Below are 21,841 nucleotides of genomic sequence, written 5' to 3' on the forward strand. Positions count from 1 at the left end.
TTCGCTAAGACAGTTCTTGTGGAATTGGCAAAGTGATATTTGGAAGCCCATAGAGGGCTACGGTGAAAAAAGAAATATCCTCAGATGAAATCTGGAAAGAAGCTTTCTGAGAAACTGCTTAGTGTTCTGTTAATTCATCTGACAGAGTTACATCTGTATTTCGTGGATCTCCTTGCTAGCCTTATTTCTGTGGAATCTGAGAAGAGATATTTCGGATCCCTTTGAAGACTATAGGGCCAAAGAAAATATCCTCCGATAACAAAGAGAAAGAAGCTTTCTGAGAAACTTCTTTGTATTCTGTGAAATCATCTCACAGAGTTACAGCTTTCCCCTCAAGAAGCCTTTCGCTAAGACAGTTCTTGTGGAATTGGCAAAGTGATATTTGGAAGCCCATAGAGGGCTATGGTGAAAAAGGAAATATCCTCAGATGAAATCTGGAAAGAAGCTTTCTGAGATACTGCTTAGTGTTCTGTTAATTCATCTCACAGAGTTACATCTGTATTTCGCGTATCTCTTTTCTAGCATTATTTCTGTGGAATCTGAGAACAGATATTTCAGATCCCATTGCAGACTATAGGGCCAAAGGAAATATCCTCCGATAACAAAGAGAAAGAAGCTTTCTGAGAAACTTCTATGTGTTCTGTGAAATCATCTCACAGAGTTACAGCTTTCCCCTCAAGAAGCCTTTCGCTAACACAGTTCTTGTGGAATTGGCAAAGTGATATTTGGAAGCCCATAGAGGGCTATGGTGAAAAAGGAAATATCCTCAGATGAAATCTGGAAAGAAGCTTTCTGAGAAACTGCTTAGTGTTCTGTTAATTCATCTCACAGAGTTACATCTGTATTCCGTGGATCTCTTTGCTAGCCTTATTTCTGTGGAATCTGAGAACAGATATTTCGGATACCTTTGAAGACTATAGGGCCAAAGGAAATATCCTCCGATAACAAAGAGAAAGAAGCTTTCTGAGAAACTTCTTTGTGTTCTGTGAATTCATCTCACAGAGTTACAGCTTTCCCCTCAAGAAGCCTTTCGCTAAGACAGTTCTTGTGGAATTGGCAAAGTGATATTTGGAAGCCCATAGATGGCTATGATGAAAAAGGAAATATCCTCAGATAAAATCTGGAAAGAAGCTTTCTGAGAAACTGCTCTGTGATGTGTGACTTCCACTCACAGAGTTACATCTGTATTTCGTGAATCTCTTTGCTAGCCTTATTTCTGTGGAATCTGAGAACAGATATTTCAGATCCCTTTGAAGACTATAGGGCCAAAGGAAATATCCTCCGATAACAAAGAGAAAGAAGCTTTCTGAGAAACTTCTTTGTGTTCTGTGAAATCATCTCACAGAGTTACAGCTTTCTCCTCAAGAAGCCTTTCGCTAAGACAGTTCTTGTGGAATTTGCAAAGTGATATTTGGAAGCCCTTAGAGGTCAATGGTGAAAAAGGAAATATCCTCAGATGAAATCTGGAAAGAAGCTTTCTGAGAAACTGCTTAGTGTTCTGTTAATTCATCTCACAGGGTTACATCTGTATTTCCTGGATCTCTTTGCAACCCTTTTTTCTGTGGAATCTGAGAGCAGATATTTCGGATCCCTTTGAAGACTATAGGGCCAAAGGAAATATCCTGCGATAAAAAAGAGAAAGAAGCTTTCTGAGAAACTTCTTTGTGTTCTGTGAAATCATCTCACAGAGTTACAGCTTTCCCCTCAAGAAGCCTTTCGCTAAGACAGTTCTTGTGGAATTGGCAAAGTGATATTTGGAAGCCCTTAGAGGGCTATTGTGAAAAGGAAATATCCTCAGATGAAATCTGGAAAGAAGCTTTCTGAGAAACTGCTTAGTGTTCTGTTAATTCATCTCACAGAGTTACATCTGTATTTCGTGGATCTCTTTGCTAGCCTTATTTCTGTGGAATCTGAGAACAGATATTTCGGATCCCTTTGAAGACTATAGGGCCAAAGGAAATATCCTCCGATAACAAAAAGAAAGAAGCTTTCTGAGAAACTTCTTTGTGTTCTGTGAAATCATCTCACAGAGTTGCAGCTTTCCCCTCAAGAAGCCTTTCGCTAAGACAGTTCTTGTGGAATTGGCAAAGTGATATTTGGAAGCCCATAGAGGGCTATGGTGAAAAAGGAAATATCCTCAGTTGAAATCTGGAAAGAAGCTTTCTGAGAAACTGCTTAGTGTTCTGTTAATTCATCTGACAGAGTTACATCTGTATTTCGTGGATCTCTTTGCAAGCCTTATTTCTGTGGAATCTGAGAACAGATATTTCGGATCCCTTTGAAGACTATAGGGCCAATGGAAATATCCTCCGATAACAAAGAGAAAGAAGCTTTCTGAGAAACTTCTTTGTGTTCTGTGAAATCATCTCACAGAGTTACAGCTTTCCCCTCAAGAAGCCTTTCGCTAAGACAGTTCTTGTGGAATTGGCAAAGTGATATTTGGAAGCCCATAGAGGGCTATGGTGAAAAAGGAAATATCCTCAGATGAAATCTGGAAAGAAGCTTTCTGAGAAACTGCTTAGTGTTCTGTTAATTCATCTCACTGAGTTACATCTGTATTTCGTGGATCTCTTTGCTAGCCTTATTTCTGTGGAATCTGAGAACAGATATTTCTGATCCCTTTGAAGACTATAGGGCCAAAGGAAATATCCTCCCATAACAAAGAGAAAGAAACTTTCTGAGAAACTTCCTTGTGTTCTATGAAATCATCTCACAGAGTTACAGCTTTCCCCTCAAGAAGCCTTTCACTAAGACAGTTCTTATGGAATTGGCAAAGTGATATTTGGAAGCCCTTAGAGGTCTACGGTGAAAAAAGAAATATCCTCAGATGAAATCTGGAAAGAAGCTTTCTGAGAAACTGCTTAGTGTTCTGTTAATTCACCTCACAGAGTTACATCTGTATTTCGTGGATCTCTTTGCTAGCCTTATTTCTGTGGAATCTGAGAACAGATATTTCGGATCCCTTTGAAGACTATAGGGCCAAAGAAAATATCCTCCGATAACAAAGAGAAAGAAGCTTTCTGAGAAACTTCTTTGTATTCTGTGAAATCATCTCACAGAGTTACAGCTTTCCCCTCAAGAAGCCTTTCGCTAAGACAGTTCTTGTGGAATTGGCAAAGTGATATTTGGAAGCCCATAGAGGGCTATGGTGAAAAAGGAAATATCCTCAGATGAAATCTGGAAAGAAGGTTTCTGAGAAACTGCTTAGTGTTCTGTTAATTCATCTCACAGAGTTACATCTGTATTTCGTGGATCTCTTTGCTAGCCTTATTTCTGTGGAATCTGAGAACAGATATTTCGGATCCCTTTGAAGACTACAGGGCCAATGGAAATATCCTCCGATAACAAAGAGAAAGAAGCTTTCTGAGAAACTTCTTGGTGTTCTGTGAAATCATCTCACAGAGTTACAGCTTTACCCTCAAGAAACCTTTCGCTAAGACAGTTCTTGTGGAATTGGCAAAGTGATATTTGGAAGCCCATAGAGGGCTAGGGTGAAAAAGGAAATATCCTCAGATGAAATCTGGAAAGAAGCTTTCTGAGAAACTGCTTAGTGTTCTGTTAATTCATCTCACAGAGTTACATCTGTATTTCGTGGATCTCTTTGCTAGCCTTATTTCTGTGGGATCTGAGAACAGATATTTCGGATCCCTTTGAAGACTATAGGGCCAAAGGAAATATCCTCCGATAAAAAAGAGAAAGAAGCTTTCTGAGAAACTTCTTGGTGTTCTGTGAAATCATCTCACAGAGTTGCAGCTTTCCCCTCAAGAAGCCTTTCACTAAGACAGTTCTTGTGGAATTGGCAAAGTGATATTTGGAAGCCCATAGAGGGCTATGGTGAAAAAGGAAATATCCTCAGTTGAAATCTGGAAAGAAGCTTTCTGAGAAACTGCTTATTGTTCTGTTAATTCATCTCACAGAGTTATATCTGTATTTCGTGGATCTCTTTGCTAGCCTTATTTCTGTGGTATCTGAGAACAGATATTTCGGATCCCTTTGAAGACCATAGGGCCAAAGGAAATATCCTCCGATAACAAAGAGAAAGAAGCTTTCTGAGAAACTTCTTTGTGTTCTGTGAAATCATCTCACAGAGTTGCAGCTTTCCCCTCAAGAAGCCTTTCGCTAAGACAGTTCTTGTGGAATTGGCAAAGTGATATTTGGAAGCCCTTAGAGGGCTATGGTGAAAAAGGAAATATCCTCAGATGAAATCTGGAAAGAAGCTTTCTGAGAAACTGCTTATTGTTCTGTTAATTCATCTCACAGAGTTATATCTGTATTTCGTGGATCTCTTTGCTAGCCTTATTTCTGTGGAATCTGAGAACACATATTTCGGATCCCTTTGAAGACTATAGGGCCAAAGGAAATATCCTCCGATAACAAAGAGAAAGAAGCTTTCTGAGAAACTTCTTTGTGTTCTATGAAATCAACTCACAGAGTTACAGCTTTCCCCTCAAGAAGCCTTTCGCTAAGACAGTTCTTGTGGAATTGGCAAAGTGATATTTGGAAGCCCATAGAGGGCTATGGTGAAAAAGGAAATATCCTCAGATGAAATCTGGAAAGAAGCTTTCTGAGAAACTGCTTAGTGTTCTGTTAATTCATCTCACAGAGTTACATCTGTATTTCGCGAATATCTTTGCTAGCCTTATTTCTGTGGAATCTGAGAAAAGATATTTCGGATCCCTTTGAAGACTATAGGGCCAAAGGAAATATCCTCCGATAACAAGAGAAAGAAGCTTTCTGAGAAACTTCTTTGTGTTCTGTGAAATCATCTCACAGAGTTGCAGCTTTCCCCTCAAGAAGCCTTTCGCTAAGACAGTTCTTGTGGAATTGACAAAGTGATATTTGGAAGCCCATAGAGGGCTATGGTGAAAAAGGAAATATCCTCAGATGAAATCTGGAAAGAAGCTTTCTGAGAAACTGCTTAGTGTTCTGTTAATTCATCTCACTGAGTTACATCTGTATTTCGTGGATCTCTTTGCTAGCCTTATTTCTGTGGAATCTGAGAACAGATATTTCGGATCCCTTTGAAGACTATAGGGCCAAAGGAAATATCCTCCCATAACAAAGAGAAAGAAACTTTCTGAGAAACTTCCTTGTGTTCTATGAAATCATCTCACAGAGTTACAGCTTTCCCCTCAAGAAGCCTTTCACTAAGACAGTTCTTATGGAATTGGCAAAGTGATATTTGGAAGCCCATAGAGGTCTACGGTGAAAAAAGAAATATCCTCAGATGAAATCTGGAAAGAAGCTTTCTGAGAAACTGCTTAGTGTTCTGTTAATTCACCTCACAGAGTTACATCTGTATTTCGTGGATCTCTTTGCTAGCCTTATTTCTGTGGAATCTGAGAACAGATATTTCGGATCCCTTTGAAGACTATAGGGCCAAAGAAAATATCCTCCGATAACAAAGAGAAAGAAGCTTTCTGAGAAACTTCTTTGTATTCTGTGAAATCATCTCACAGAGTTACAGCTTTCCCCTCAAGAAGCCTTTCGCTAAGACAGTTCTTGTGGAATTGGCAAAGTGATATTTGGAAGCCCATAGAGGGCTATGGTGAAAAAGGAAATATCCTCAGATGAAATCTGGAAAGAAGCTTTCTGAGAAACTGCTTAGTGTTCTGTTAATTCATCTCACAGAGTTACATCTGTATTTCGTGGATCTCTTTGCTAGCCTTATTTCTGTGGAATCTGAGAACAGATATTTCGGATCCCTTTGAAGACTACAGGGCCAATGGAAATATCCTCCGATAACAAAGAGAAAGAAGCTTTCTGAGAAACTTCTTTGTGTTCTGTGAAATCATCTCACAGAGTTACAGCTTTCCCCTCAAGAAACCTTTCGCTAAGACAGTTCTTGTGTAATTGGCAAAGTGATATTTGGAAGCCCATAGAGGGCTAGGGTGAAAAAGGAAATATCCTCAGATGAAATCTGGAAAGAAGCTTTCTGAGAAACTGCTTAGTGTTCTGTTAATTCATCTCACAGAGTTACATCTGTATTTCGTGGATCTCTTTGCTAGCCTTATTTCTGTGGGATCTGAGAACAGATATTTCGGATCCCTTTGAAGACTATAGGGCCAAAGGAAATATCCTCCGATAAAAAAGAGAAAGAAGCTTTCTGAGAAACTTCTTGGTGTTCTGTGAAATCATCTCACAGAGTTGCAGCTTTCCCCTCAAGAAGCCTTTCACTAAGACAGTTCTTGTGGAACTGGCAAAGTGATATTTGGAAGCCCATAGAGGGCTATGGTGAAAAAGGAAATATCCTCAGTTGAAATCTGGAAAGAAGCTTTCTGAGAAACTGCTTATTGTTCTGTTAATTCATCTCACAGAGTTATATCTGTATTTCGTGGATCTCCTTGCTAGCCTTATTTCTGTGGAATCTGAGAACAGATATTTCGGATCCCTTTGAAGACTATAGGGCCAAAGGAAATATCCTCCGATAACAAAGAGAAAGAAGCTTTCTGAGAAACTTCTTTGTGTTCTATGAAATCAACTCACAGAGTTACAGCTTTCCCCTCAAGTAGCCTTTCGCTAAGACAGTTCTTGTGGAATTGGTAAAGTGATATTTGGAAGCCCATAGAGGGCTATGGTGAAAAAGGAAATATGCTCAGATGAAATCTGGAAAGAAGCTTTCTGAGAAACTGCTTATTGTTCTGTTAATTCATCTCACAGAGTTATATCTGTATTTCGTGGATCTCTTTGCTAGCCTTATTTCTGTGGAATATGAGAACAGATATTTCGGATCCCTTTGAAGACTATAGGGCCAAAGGAAATATCCTCCGTTAACAAAGAGAAAGAAGCTTTCTGAGAAACTTCTTTGTGTTCTATGAAATCAACTCACAGAGTTACAGCTTTCCCCTCAAGAAGCCTTTCGCTAAGACAGATCTTGTGGAATTGGCAAAGTGATATTTGGAAGCCCATAGAGGGCTATGGTGAAAAAGGAAGTATCCTCAGATCAAATCTGGAAAGAAGCTTTATGAGAAACTGCTTAGTGTTCTGTTAATTCATCTCACAGAGTTACATCTGTATTTAGCGGATCTCTTTGCTAGCCTTATTTCTGTGGAATTTGAGAACAGATATTTCGGATCCCTTTGAAGACTATAGGGCCAAAGGAAATATCCTCCGATAACAAAGAGAAAGAAGCTTTCTGAGAAACTTCTTTGTGTTCTGTGATACCATCTCACAGAGTTACAGCTTTCCCCTCAAGAAGCCTTTCGCTAAGACAGTTCTTGTGGAATTGGCAAAGTGATATTTGGAAGCCAATAGAGGGCTATGGTGAAAAAGGAAATATCCTCAGATGAAATCTGGAAAGAAGCTTTCTGAGAAACTGCTTAGTGTTCTGTTAATTCATCTCACAGAGTTACATCTGTATTTCGTGGATCTCTTTGCAAGCCTTATTTCTGTGGAATCTGAGAACAGATATTTCGGATCCCTTTGAAAACTATAGGGCCAAGGGAAATATCCTCCGATAACAAAGAGAAAGAAGCTTTCTGAGAAACTTCTTTGTGTTCTGTGAAATCATCTCACAGAGTTACAGCTTTCCCCTCTAGAAGCCTTTCGCTAAGACAGTTCTTGTGGAATTGGCAAAGTGATATTTGGAAGCCCATAGAGGGCTATGGTGAAAAAGGAAATATCCTCAGATGAAATCTGGAAAGAAGCTTTCTGAGAAACTGCTTAGTGTTCTGTTAATTCATCTCACTGAGTTACATCTGTATTTCGTGGATCTCTTTGCTAGCCTTATTTCTGTGGAATCTGAGAACAGATATTTCGGATCCCTTTGAAGACTACAGGGCCAAAGGAAATATCCTCCCATAACAAAGAGAAAGAAACTTTCTGAGAAACTTCCTTGTGTTCTATGAAATCATCTCACAGAGTTACAGCTTTCCCCTCAAGAAGCCTTTCACTAAGACAGTTCTTATGGAATTGGCAAAGTGATATTTGGAAGCCCATAGAGGGCTACGGTGAAAAAAGAAATATCCTCAGATGAAATCTGGACAGAAGCTTTCTGAGAAACTGCTTAGTGTTCTGTTAATTCACCTCACAGAGTTACATCTGTGTTTCGTGGATCTCTTTGCTAGCCTTATTTCTGTGGAATCTGAGAAGAGATATTTCGGATCCCTTTGAAGACTATAGGGCCAAAGAAAATATCCTCCGATAACAAAGAGAAAGAAGCTTTCTGAGAAACTTCTTTGTATTCTGTGAAATCATCTCACAGAGTTACAGCTTTCCCCTCAAGAAGCCTTTCGCTAAGACAGTTCTTGTGGAATTGGCAAAGTGATATTTGGAAGCCCATAGAGGGCTATGGTGAAAAAGGAAATATCCTCAGATGAAATCTGGAAAGAAGCTTTCTGAGAAACTGCTTAGTGTTCTGTTAATTCATCTCACAGAGTTACATCTGTATTTCGTGGATCTCTTTGCTAGCCTTATTTCTGTGGAATCTGAGAACAGATATTTCGGATCCCTTTGAAGACTACAGGGCCAATGGAAATATCCTCCGATAACAAAGAGAAAGAAGCTTTCTGAGAAACTTCTTTGTGTTCTGTGAAATCATCTCACAGAGTTACAGCTTTCCCCTCAAGAAACCTTTCGCTAAGACAGTTCTTGTGGAATTGGCAAAGTGATATTTGGAAGCCCATAGAGGGCTATGGTGAAAAAGGAAATATCCTCAGATGAAATCTGGAAAGAAGCTTTCTGAGAAACTGATTATTGTTCTGTTAATTCATCTCACAGAGTTATATCTGTATTTCGTGGATCTCTTTGCTAGCCTTATTTCTGTGGAATCTGAGAACAGATATTTCGGATCCCTTTGAAGACTATAGGGCCAAAGGATATATCCTCCGATAACAAAGAGAAAGAAGCTTTCTGAGAAACTTCTTTGTGTTCTGTGAAATCATCTCACAGAGTTGCAGCTTTCCCCTCAAGAAGCCTTTCGTTAAGACAGTTCTTGTGGAATTGACAAAGTGATATTTGGAAGCCCATAGAGGGCTATGGTGAAAAAGGAAATATCCTCAGATGAAATCTGGAAAGAAGCTTTCAGAGAAAATGCTTATTGTTCTGCTAATTCATCTCACAGAGTTATATCTGTATTTCGTGGATCTCCTTGCTAGCCTTATTTCTGTGGAATCTGAGAACAGATATTTCGGATCCCTTTGAAGACTATAGGGCCAAAGGAAATATCCTCCGATAACAAAGAGAAAGAAGCTTTCTGAGAAACTTCTTTGTGTTCTATGAAATCAACTCACAGAGTTACAGCTTTCCCCTCAAGTAGCCTTTCGCTAAGACAGTTCTTGTGGAATTGGTAAATTGATATTTGGAAGCCCATAGAGGGCTATGGTGAAAAAGGAAATATCCTCAGATGAAACCTGGAAAGAAGCTTTCTGAGAAACTGCTTAGTGTTCTGTTAATTCATCTCACAGAGTTACATCTGTATTTCGCGGAACTCTTTGCTAGCCTTATTTCTGTGGAATCTGAGAACAGATATTTCGGATCCCTTTGAAGACTATAGGGCCAAAGGAAATATCCTCCGATAAAAAAGAGAAAGAAGCTTTCTAAAAAACTTCTTTGTGTTCTGTGAAATCATCTCACAGAGTTGCAGCTTTCCTCTCAAGAAGCCTTTCGCTAAGACAGTTCTTGTGGAATTGGAAAAGTGATATTTGGAAGCCCATAGAGGGCCATGGTGAAAAAGGAAATATCCTCAGATGAAATCTGGAAAGAAGCTTTCTGAGAAACTGCTTATTGTTCTGTTAATTCATCTCACAGAGTTATATCTGTATTTCGTGGATCTCTTTGCTAGCCTTATTTCTGTGGAATCTGAGAACAGATATTTCGGATCCCTTTGAAGACTATAGGGCCAAAGGAAATATCCTCCGATAACAAAGAGAAAGAAGCTTTCTGAGAAACTTCTTTGTGTTCTGTGAAATCATCTCACAGAGTTGCAGCTTTCCCCTCAAGAAGCCTTTCGCTAAGACAGTTCTTGTGGAATTGGCAAAGTGATATTTGGAAGCCCATCGAGGGCTATGGTGAAAAAGGAAATATCCTCAGATGAAATCTGGAAAGAAGCTTTCTGAGAAACTGCTTAGTGTTCTGTTAATTCATCTCACAGAGTTACATCTGTATTTCGCGGATCTCTTTGCTAGCCTTATTTCTGTGGAATCTGAGAACAGATATTTCGGATCCCTTTGAAGGCTATAGGGCCAAAGGAAATATCCTCCGATAACAAAGAGAAAGAAGCTTTCTGAGAAACTTCTTTGTGTTCTGTGAAATCATCTCACAGAGTTGCAGCTTTCCCCTCAAGAAGCCTTTCGCTAAGACAGTTCTTGTGGAATTGGCAAAGTGATATTTGGAAGCCCATAGAGGGCTATGGTGAAAAAGGAAATATCCTCAGATGAAATCTGGAAAGAAGCTTTCAGAGAAACTGCTTATTGTTCTGTTAATTCATCTCACAGAGTTATATCTGTATTTCTTGGATCTCTTTGCTAGCCTTATTTCTGTGGAATCTGAGAACAGATATTTCGGATCCCTTTGAAGACTGTAGGGCCAAAGGAAATATCCTCCGATAACAAAGAGAAAGAAGCTTTCTGAGAAACTTCATTGTGTTCTGTGAAATCATCTCACAGAGTTGCAGCTTTCCCCTCAAGAAGCCTTTCGCTAAGACAGTTCTTGTGGAATTGACAAAGTGATATTTGGAAGCCCATAGAGGGCTATGGTGAAAAAGGAAATATCCTCAGATGAAATCTGGAAAGAAGCTTTCAGAGAAAATGCTTATTGTTCTGCTAATTCATCTCACAGAGTTATATCTGTATTTCGTGGATCTCCTTGCTAGCCTTATTTCTGTGGAATCTGAGAACAGATATTTCGGATCCCTTTGAAGACTATAGGGCCAAAGGAAATATCCTCCGATAACAAAGAGAAAGAAGCTTTCTGAGAAACTTCTTTGTGTTCTATGAAATCAACTCACAGAGTTACAGCTTTCCCCTCAAGTAGCCTATCGCTAAGACAGTTCTTGTGGAATTGGTAAATTGATATTTGGAAGCCCATAGAGGGCTATGGTGAAAAAGGAAATATCCTCAGATGAAACCTGGAAAGAAGCTTTCTGAGAAACTGCTTAGTGTTCTGTTAATTCATCTCACAGAGTTACATCTGTATTTCGCGGAACTCTTTGCTAGCCTTATTTCTGTGGAATCTGAGAACAGATATTTCGGATCCCTTTGAAGACTATAGGGCCAAAGGAAATATCCTCTGATAAAAAAGAGAAAGAAGCTTTCTAAAAAACTTCTTTGTGTTCTGTGAAATCATCTCACAGAGTTGCAGCTTTCCTCTGAAGAAGCCTTTCGCTAAGACAGTTCTTGTGGAATTGGAAAAGTGATATTTGCAAGCCCATAGAGGGCCAAGGTGAAAAAGGAAATATCCTCAGATGAAATCTGGAAAGAAGCTTTCTGAGAAACTGCTTATTGTTCTGTTAATTCATCTCACAGAGTTATATCTGTATTTCGTGGATCTCTTTGCTAGCCTTATTTCTGTGGAATCTGAGTACAGATATTTCGGATCCCTTTGAAGACTATAGGGCCAAAGGAAATATCCTCCGATAACAAAGAGAAAGAAGCTTTCTGAGAAACTTCTTTGTGTTCTGTGAAATCATCTCACAGAGTTGCAGCTTTCCCCTAAAGAAGTCTTTAGCTAACACAGTTCTTGTGGAATTGACAAAGTGATATTTGGAAGCCCATAGAGGGCTATGGTGAAAAAGGAAATATCCTCAGATGAAATCTGGAAAGAAGCTTTCAGAGAAAATGCTTATTGTTCTGCTAATTCATCTCACAGAGTTATATCTGTATTTCGTGGATCTCCTTGCTAGCCTTATTTCTGTGGAATCTGAGAACAGATATTTCGGATCCCTTTGAAGACTATAGGGCCAAAGGAAATATCCTCCGATAACAAAGAGAAAGAAGCTTTCTGAGAAACTTCTTTGTGTTCTATGAAATCAACTCACAGAGTTACAGCTTTCCCCTCAAGTAGCCTTTCGCTAAGACAGTTCTTGTGGAATTGGTAAATTGATATTTGGAAGCCCATAGAGGGCTATGGTGAAAAAGGAAATATCCTCAGATGAAACCTGGAAAGAAGCTTTCTGAGAAACTGCTTAGTGTTCTGTTAATTCATCTCACAGAGTTACATCTGTATTTCGCGGAACTCTTTGCTAGCCTTATTTCTGTGGAATCTGAGAACAGATATTTCGGATCCCTTTGAAGACTATAGGGCCAAAGGAAATATCCTCCGATAAAAAAGAGAAAGAAGCTTTCTAAAAAACTTCTTTGTGTTCTGTGAAATCATCTCACAGAGTTGCAGCTTTCCTCTCAAGAAGCCTTTCGCTAAGACAGTTCTTGTGGAATTGGCAAAGTGATATTTGGAAGCCCATAGAGGGCCATGGTGAAAAAGGAAATATCCTCAGATGAAATCTGGAAAGAAGCTTTCTGAGAAACTGCTTATTGTTCTGTTAATTCATCTCACAGAGTTATATCTGTATTTCGTGGATCTGTTTGCTAGCATTATTTCTGTGGAATCTGAGAACAGATATTTCGGATCCCTTTGAAGACTATAGGGCCAAAGGAAATATCCTCCGATAACAAAGAGAAAGAAGCTTTCTGAGAAACTTCTTTGTGTTCTGTGAAATCATCTCACAGAGTTGCAGCTTTCCCCTCAAGAAGCCTTTCGCTAAGACAGTTCTTGTGGAATTGGCAAAGTGATATTTGGAAGCCCATAGAGGGCTATGGTGAAAAAGGAAATATCCTCAGATGAAATCTGGAAAGAAGCTTTCTGAGAAACTGCTTCTTGTTCTGTTAATTCATCTCACAGAGTTATATCTGTATTTCGTGGATCTCTTTGCTAGCCTTATTTCTGTGGAATATGAGAACAGATATTTCGGATCCCTTTGAAGACTATAGGGCCAAAGGAAATATCCTCCGATAACAAAGAGAAAGAAGCTTTCTGAGAAACTTCTTTGTGTTCTGTGAAACCATCTCACAGAGTTACAGCTTTCCCCTCAAGAAGCCTTTCGCTAAGACAGTTCTTGTGGAATTGGCAAAGTGATATTTGGAAGCCCATAGAGGGCTACGGTGAAAAAAGAAATATCCTCAGATGAAATCTGGAAAGAAGCTTTCTGAGAAACTGCTTAGTGTTCTGTTAATTCATCTCACAGAGTTACATCTGTATTTCGTGGATCTCCTTGCTAGCCTTATTTCTGTGGAATCTGAGAAGAGATATTTCGGATCCCTTTGAAGACTATAGGGCCAAAGAAAATATCCTCCGATAACAAAGAGAAAGAAGCTTTCTGAGAAACTTCTTTGTATTCTGTGAAATCATCTCACAGAGTTACAGCTTTCCCCTCAAGAAGCCTTTCGCTAAGACAGTTCTTGTGGAATTGGCAAAGTGATATTTGGAAGCCCATAGAGGGCTATGGTGAAAAAGGAAATATCCTCAGATGAAATCTGGAAAGAAGCTTTCTGAGATACTGCTTAGTGTTCTGTTAATTCATCTCACAGAGTTACATCTGTATTTCGCGTATCTCTTTTCTAGCATTATTTCTGTGGAATCTGAGAACAGATATTTCAGATCCCATTGCAGACTATAGGGCCAAAGGAAATATCCTCCGATAACAAAGAGAAAGAAGCTTTCTGAGAAACTTCTATGTGTTCTGTGAAATCATCTCACAGAGTTACAGCTTTCCCCTCAAGAAGCCTTTCGCTAACACAGTTCTTGTGGAATTGGCAAAGTGATATTTGGAAGCCCATAGAGGGCTATGGTGAAAAAGGAAATATCCTCAGATGAAATCTGGAAAGAAGCTTTCTGAGAAACTGCTTAGTGTTCTGTTAATTCATCTCACAGAGTTACATCTGTATTCCGTGGATCTCTTTGCTAGCCTTATTTCTGTGGAATCTGAGAACAGATATTTCGGATACCTTTGAAGACTATAGGGCCAAAGGAAATATCCTCCGATAACAAAGAGAAAGAAGCTTTCTGAGAAACTTCTTTGTGTTCTGTGAATTCATCTCACAGAGTTACAGCTTTCCCCTCAAGAAGCCTTTCGCTAAGACAGTTCTTGTGGAATTGGCAAAGTGATATTTGGAAGCCCATAGATGGCTATGATGAAAAAGGAAATATCCTCAGATAAAATCTGGAAAGAAGCTTTCTGAGAAACTGCTCTGTGATGTGTGACTTCCACTCACAGAGTTACATCTGTATTTCGTGAATCTCTTTGCTAGCCTTATTTCTGTGGAATATGAGAACAGATATTTCAGATCCCTTTGAAGACTATAGGGCCAAAGGAAATATCCTCCGATAACAAAGAGAAAGAAGCTTTCTGAGAAACTTCTTTGTGTTCTGTGAAATCATCTCACAGAGTTACAGCTTTCTCCTCAAGAAGCCTTTCGCTAAGACAGTTCTTGTGGAATTTGCAAAGTGATATTTGGAAGCCCTTAGAGGTCAATGGTGAAAAAGGAAATATCCTCAGATGAAATCTGGAAAGAAGCTTTCTGAGAAACTGCTTAGTGTTCTGTTAATTCATCTCACAGGGTTACATCTGTATTTCCTGGATCTCTTTGCAACCCTTTTTTCTGTGGAATCTGAGAGCAGATATTTCGGATCCCTTTGAAGACTATAGGGCCAAAGGAAATATCCTGCGATAAAAAAGAGAAAGAAGCTTTCTGAGAAACTTCTTTGTGTTCTGTGAAATCATCTCACAGAGTTGCAGCTTTCCCCTCAAGAAGCCTTTCGCTAAGACAGTTCTTGTGGAATTGGCAAAGTGATATTTGGAAGCCCATAGAGGGCTATGGTGAAAAAGGAAATATCCTCAGATGAAATCTGGAAAGAAGCTTTCTGAGAAACTGCTTCTTGTTCTGTTAATTCATCTCACAGAGTTATATCTGTATTTCGTGGATCTCTTTGCTAGCCTTATTTCTGTGGAATATGAGAACAGATATTTCGGATCCCTTTGAAGACTATAGGGCCAAAGGAAATATCCTCCGATAACAAAGAGAAAGAAGCTTTCTGAGAAACTTCTTTGTGTTCTGTGAAACCATCTCACAGAGTTACAGCTTTCCCCTCAAGAAGCCTTTCGCTAAGACAGTTCTTGTGGAATTGGCAAAGTGATATTTGGAAGCCCATAGAGGGCTACGGTGAAAAAAGAAATATCCTCAGATGAAATCTGGAAAGAAGCTTTCTGAGAAACTGCTTAGTGTTCTGTTAATTCATCTCACAGAGTTACATCTGTATTTCGTGGATCTCCTTGCTAGCCTTATTTCTGTGGAATCTGAGAAGAGATATTTCGGATCCCTTTGAAGACTATAGGGCCAAAGAAAATATCCTCCGATAACAAAGAGAAAGAAGCTTTCTGAGAAACTTCTTTGTATTCTGTGAAATCATCTCACAGAGTTACAGCTTTCCCCTCAAGAAGCCTTTCGCTAAGACAGTTCTTGTGGAATTGGCAAAGTGATATTTGGAAGCCCATAGAGGGCTATGGTGAAAAAGGAAATATCCTCAGATGAAATCTGGAAAGAAGCTTTCTGAGATACTGCTTAGTGTTCTGTTAATTCATCTCACAGAGTTACATCTGTATTTCGCGTATCTCTTTTCTAGCATTATTTCTGTGGAATCTGAGAACAGATATTTCAGATCCCATTGCAGACTATAGGGCCAAAGGAAATATCCTCCGATAACAAAGAGAAAGAAGCTTTCTGAGAAACTTCTATGTGTTCTGTGAAATCATCTCACAGAGTTACAGCTTTCCCCTCAAGAAGCCTTTCGCTAACACAGTTCTTGTGGAATTGGCAAAGTGATATTTGGAAGCCCATAGAGGGCTATGGTGAAAAAGGAAATATCCTCAGATGAAATCTGGAAAGAAGCTTTCTGAGAAACTGCTTAGTGTTCTGTTAATTCATCTCACAGAGTTACATCTGTATTCCGTGGATCTCTTTGCTAGCCTTATTTCTGTGGAATCTGAGAACAGATATTTCGGATACCTTTGAAGACTATAGGGCCAAAGGAAATATCCTCCGATAACAAAGAGAAAGAAGCTTTCTGAGAAACTTCTTTGTGTTCTGTGAATTCATCTCACAGAGTTACAGCTTTCCCCTCAAGAAGCCTTTCGCTAAGACAGTTCTTGTGGAATTGGCAAAGTGATATTTGGAAGCCCATAGATGGCTATGATGAAAAAGGAAATATCCTCAGATAAAATCTGGAAAGAAGCTTTCTGAGAAACTGCTCTGTGATGTGTGACTTCCACTCACAGAGTTACATCTGTATTTCGTGAATCTCTTTGCTAGCCTTATTTCTGTGGAATCTGAGAACAGATATTTCAGATCCCTTTGAAGACTATAGGGCCAAAGGAAATATCCTCCGATAACAAAGAGAAAGAAGCTTTCTGAGAAACTTCTTTGTGTTCTGTGAAATCATCTCACAGAGTTACAGCTTTCTCCTCAAGAAGCCTTTCGCTAAGACAGTTCTTGTGGAATTTGCAAAGTGATATTTGGAAGCCCTTAGAGGTCAATGGTGAAAAAGGAAATATCCTCAGATGAAATCTGGAAAGAAGCTTTCTGAGAAACTGCTTAGTGTTCTGTTAATTCATCTCACAGGGTTACATCTGTATTTCCTGGATCTCTTTGCAACCCTTTTTTCTGTGGAATCTGAGAGCAGATATTTCGGATCCCTTTGAAGACTATAGGGCCAAAGGAAATATCCTGCGATAAAAAAGAGAAAGAAGCTTTCTGAGAAACTTCTTTGTGTTCTGTGAAATCATCTCACAGAGTTACAGCTTTCCCCTCAAGAAGCCTTTCGCTAAGACAGTTCTTGTGGAATTGGCAAAGTGATATTTGGAAGCCCTTAGAGGGCTATTGTGAAAAGGAAATATCCTCAGATGAAATCTGGAAAGAAGCTTTCTGAGAAACTGCTTAGTGTTCTGTTAATTCATCTCACAGAGTTACATCTGTATTTCGTGGATCTCTTTGCTAGCCTTATTTCTGTGGAATCTGAGAACAGATATTTCGGATCCCTTTGAAGACTATAGGGCCAAAGGAAATATCCTCCGATAACAAAAAGAAAGAAGCTTTCTGAGAAACTTCTTTGTGTTCTGTGAAATCATCTCACAGAGTTGCAGCTTTCCCCTCAAGAAGCCTTTCGCTAAGACAGTTCTTGTGGAATTGGCAAAGTGATATTTGGAAGCCCATAGAGGGCTATGGTGAAAAAGGAAATATCCTCAGTTGAAATCTGGAAAGAAGCTTTCTGAGAAACTGCTTAGTGTTCTGTTAATTCATCTGACAGAGTTACATCTGTATTTCGTGGATCTCTTTGCAAGCCTTATTTCTGTGGAATCTGAGAACAGATATTTCGGATCCCTTTGAAGACTATAGGGCCAATGGAAATATCCTCCGATAACAAAGAGAAAGAAGCTTTCTGAGAAACTTCTTTGTGTTCTGTGAAATCATCTCACAGAGTTACAGCTTTCCCCTCAAGAAGCCTTTCGCTAAGACAGTTCTTGTGGAATTGGCAAAGTGATATTTGGAAGCCCATAGAGGGCTATGGTGAAAAAGGAAATATCCTCAGATGAAATCTGGAAAGAAGCTTTCTGAGAAACTGCTTAGTGTTCTGTTAATTCATCTCACTGAGTTACATCTGTATTTCGTGGATCTCTTTGCTAGCCTTATTTCTGTGGAATCTGAGAACAGATATTTCTGATCCCTTTGAAGACTATAGGGCCAAAGGAAATATCCTCCCATAACAAAGAGAAAGAAACTTTCTGAGAAACTTCCTTGTGTTCTATGAAATCATCTCACAGAGTTACAGCTTTCCCCTCAAGAAGCCTTTCACTAAGACAGTTCTTATGGAATTGGCAAAGTGATATTTGGAAGCCCATAGAGGTCTACGGTGAAAAAAGAAATATCCTCAGATGAAATCTGGAAAGAAGCTTTCTGAGAAACTGCTTAGTGTTCTGTTAATTCACCTCACAGAGTTACATCTGTATTTCGTGGATCTCTTTGCTAGCCTTATTTCTGTGGAATCTGAGAACAGATATTTCGGATCCCTTTGAAGACTATAGGGCCAAAGAAAATATCCTCCGATAACAAAGAGAAAGAAGCTTTCTGAGAAACTTCTTTGTATTCTGTGAAATCATCTCACAGAGTTACAGCTTTCCCCTCAAGAAGCCTTTCGCTAAGACAGTTCTTGTGGAATTGGCAAAGTGATATTTGGAAGCCCATAGAGGGCTATGGTGAAAAAGGAAATATCCTCAGATGAAATCTGGAAAGAAGGTTTCTGAGAAACTGCTTAGTGTTCTGTTAATTCATCTCACAGAGTTACATCTGTATTTCGTGGATCTCTTTGCTAGCCTTATTTCTGTGGAATCTGAGAACAGATATTTCGGATCCCTTTGAAGACTACAGGGCCAATGGAAATATCCTCCGATAACAAAGAGAAAGAAGCTTTCTGAGAAACTTCTTTGTGTTCTGTGAAATCATCTCACAGAGTTACAGCTTTACCCTCAAGAAACCTTTCGCTAAGACAGTTCTTGTGGAATTGGCAAAGTGATATTTGGAAGCCCATAGAGGGCTAGGGTGAAAAAGGAAATATCCTCAGATGAAATCTGGAAAGAAGCTTTCTGAGAAACTGCTTAGTGTTCTGTTAATTCATCTCACAGAGTTACATCTGTATTTCGTGGATCTCTTTGCTAGCCTTATTTCTGTGGGATCTGAGAACAGATATTTCGGATCCCTTTGAAGACTATAGGGCCAAAGGAAATATCCTCCGATAAAAAAGAGAAAGAAGCTTTCTGAGAAACTTCTTGGTGTTCTGTGAAATCATCTCACAGAGTTGCAGCTTTCCCCTCAAGAAGCCTTTCACTAAGACAGTTCTTGTGGAATTGGCAAAGTGATATTTGGAAGCCCATAGAGGGCTATGGTGAAAAAGGAAATATCCTCAGTTGAAATCTGGAAAGAAGCTTTCTGAGAAACTGCTTATTGTTCTGTTAATTCATCTCACAGAGTTATATCTGTATTTCGTGGATCTCTTTGCTAGCCTTATTTCTGTGGTATCTGAGAACAGATATTTCGGATCCCTTTGAAGACCATAGGGCCAAAGGAAATATCCTCCGATAACAAAGAGAAAGAAGCTTTCTGAGAAACTTCTTTGTGTTCTGTGAAATCATCTCACAGAGTTGCAGCTTTCCCCTCAAGAAGCCTTTCGCTAAGACAGTTCTTGTGGAATTGGCAAAGTGATATTTGGAAGCCCTTAGAGGGCTATGGTGAAAAAGGAAATATCCTCAGATGAAATCTGGAAAGAAGCTTTCTGAGAAACTGCTTATTGTTCTGTTAATTCATCTCACAGAGTTATATCTGTATTTCGTGGATCTCTTTGCTAGCCTTATTTCTGTGGAATCTGAGAACACATATTTCGGATCCCTTTGAAGACTATAGGGCCAAAGGAAATATCCTCCGATAACAAAGAGAAAGAAGCTTTCTGAGAAACTTCTTTGTGTTCTATGAAATCAACTCACAGAGTTACAGCTTTCCCCTCAAGAAGCCTTTCGCTAAGACAGTTCTTGTGGAATTGGCAAAGTGATATTTGGAAGCCCATAGAGGGCTATGGTGAAAAAGGAAATATCCTCAGATGAAATCTGGAAAGAAGCTTTCTGAGAAACTGCTTAGTGTTCTGTTAATTCATCTCACAGAGTTACATCTGTATTTCGCGAATATCTTTGCTAGCCTTATTTCTGTGGAATCTGAGAAAAGATATTTCGGATCCCTTTGAAGACTATAGGGCCAAAGGAAATATCCTCCGATAACAAAGAGAAAGAAGCTTTCTGAGAAACTTCTTTGTGTTCTGTGAAATCATCTCACAGAGTTGCAGCTTTCCCCTCAAGAAGCCTTTCGCTAAGACAGTTCTTGTGGAATTGACAAAGTGATATTTGGAAGCCCATAGAGGGCTATGGTGAAAAAGGAAATATCCTCAGATGAAATCTGGAAAGAAGCTTTCTGAGAAACTGCTTAGTGTTCTGTTAATTCATCTCACTGAGTTACATCTGTATTTCGTGGATCTCTTTGCTAGCCTTATTTCTGTGGAATCTGAGAACAGATATTTCGGATCCCTTTGAAGACTATAGGGCCAAAGGAAATATCCTCCCATAACAAAGAGAAAGAAACTTTCTGAGAAACTTCCTTGTGTTCTATGAAATCATCTCACAGAGTTACAGCTTTCCCCTCAAGAAGCCTTTCACTAAGACAGTTCTTATGGAATTGGCAAAGTGATATTTGGAAGCCCATAGAGGTCTACGGTGAAAAAAGAAATATCCTCAGATGAAATCTGGAAAGAAGCTTTCTGAGAAACTGCTTAGTGTTCTGTTAATTCACCTCACAGAGTTACATCTGTATTTCGTGGATCTCTTTGCTAGCCTTATTTCTGTGGAATCTGAGAACAGATATTTCGGATCCCTTTGAAGACTATAGGGCCAAAGAAAATATCCTCCGATAACAAAGAGAAAGAAGCTTTCTGAGAAACTTCTTTGTATTCTGTGAAATCATCTCACAGAGTTACAGCTTTCCCCTCAAGAAGCCTTTCGCTAAGACAGTTCTTGTGGAATTGGCAAAGTGATATTTGGAAGCCCATAGAGGGCTATGGTGAAAAAGGAAATATCCTCAGATGAAATCTGGAAAGAAGCTTTCTGAGAAACTGCTTAGTGTTCTGTTAATTCATCTCACAGAGTTACATCTGTATTTCGTGGATCTCTTTGCTAGCCTTATTTCTGTGGAATCTGAGAACAGATATTTCGGATCCCTTTGAAGACTACAGGGCCAATGGAAATATCCTCCGATAACAAAGAGAAAGAAGCTTTCTGAGAAACTTCTTTGTGTTCTGTGAAATCATCTCACAGAGTTACAGCTTTCCCCTCAAGAAACCTTTCGCTAAGACAGTTCTTGTGTAATTGGCAAAGTGATATTTGGAAGCCCATAGAGGGCTAGGGTGAAAAAGGAAATATCCTCAGATGAAATCTGGAAAGAAGCTTTCTGAGAAACTGCTTAGTGTTCTGTTAATTCATCTCACAGAGTTACATCTGTATTTCGTGGATCTCTTTGCTAGCCTTATTTCTGTGGGATCTGAGAACAGATATTTCGGATCCCTTTGAAGTCTATAGGGCCAAAGGAAATATCCTCCGATAAAAAAGAGAAAGAAGCTTTCTGAGAAACTTCTTGGTGTTCTGTGAAATCATCTCACAGAGTTGCAGCTTTCCCCTCAAGAAGCCTTTCACTAAGACAGTTCTTGTGGAACTGGCAAAGTGATATTTGGAAGCCCATAGAGGGCTATGGTGAAAAAGGAAATATCCTCAGTTGAAATCTGGAAAGAAGCTTTCTGAGAAACTGCTTATTGTTCTGTTAATTCATCTCACAGAGTTATATCTGTATTTCGTGGATCTCCTTGCTAGCCTTATTTCTGTGGAATCTGAGAACAGATATTTCGGATCCCTTTGAAGACTATAGGGCCAAAGGAAATATCCTCCGATAACAAAGAGAAAGAAGCTTTCTGAGAAACTTCTTTGTGTTCTATGAAATCAACTCACAGAGTTACAGCTTTCCCCTCAAGTAGCCTTTCGCTAAGACAGTTCTTGTGGAATTGGTAAAGTGATATTTGGAAGCCCATAGAGGGCTATGGTGAAAAAGGAAATATGCTCAGATGAAATCTGGAAAGAAGCTTTCTGAGAAACTGCTTATTGTTCTGTTAATTCATCTCACAGAGTTATATCTGTATTTCGTGGATCTTTTTGCTAGCCTTATTTCTGTGGAATATGAGAACAGATATTTCGGATCCCTTTGAAGACTATAGG

This window comes from Macaca mulatta, chromosome 1 (genome assembly GCF_049350105.2).
Source record: "Macaca mulatta isolate MMU2019108-1 chromosome 1, T2T-MMU8v2.0, whole genome shotgun sequence".
Classification (NCBI taxonomy): domain Eukaryota; kingdom Metazoa; phylum Chordata; class Mammalia; order Primates; family Cercopithecidae; genus Macaca; species Macaca mulatta.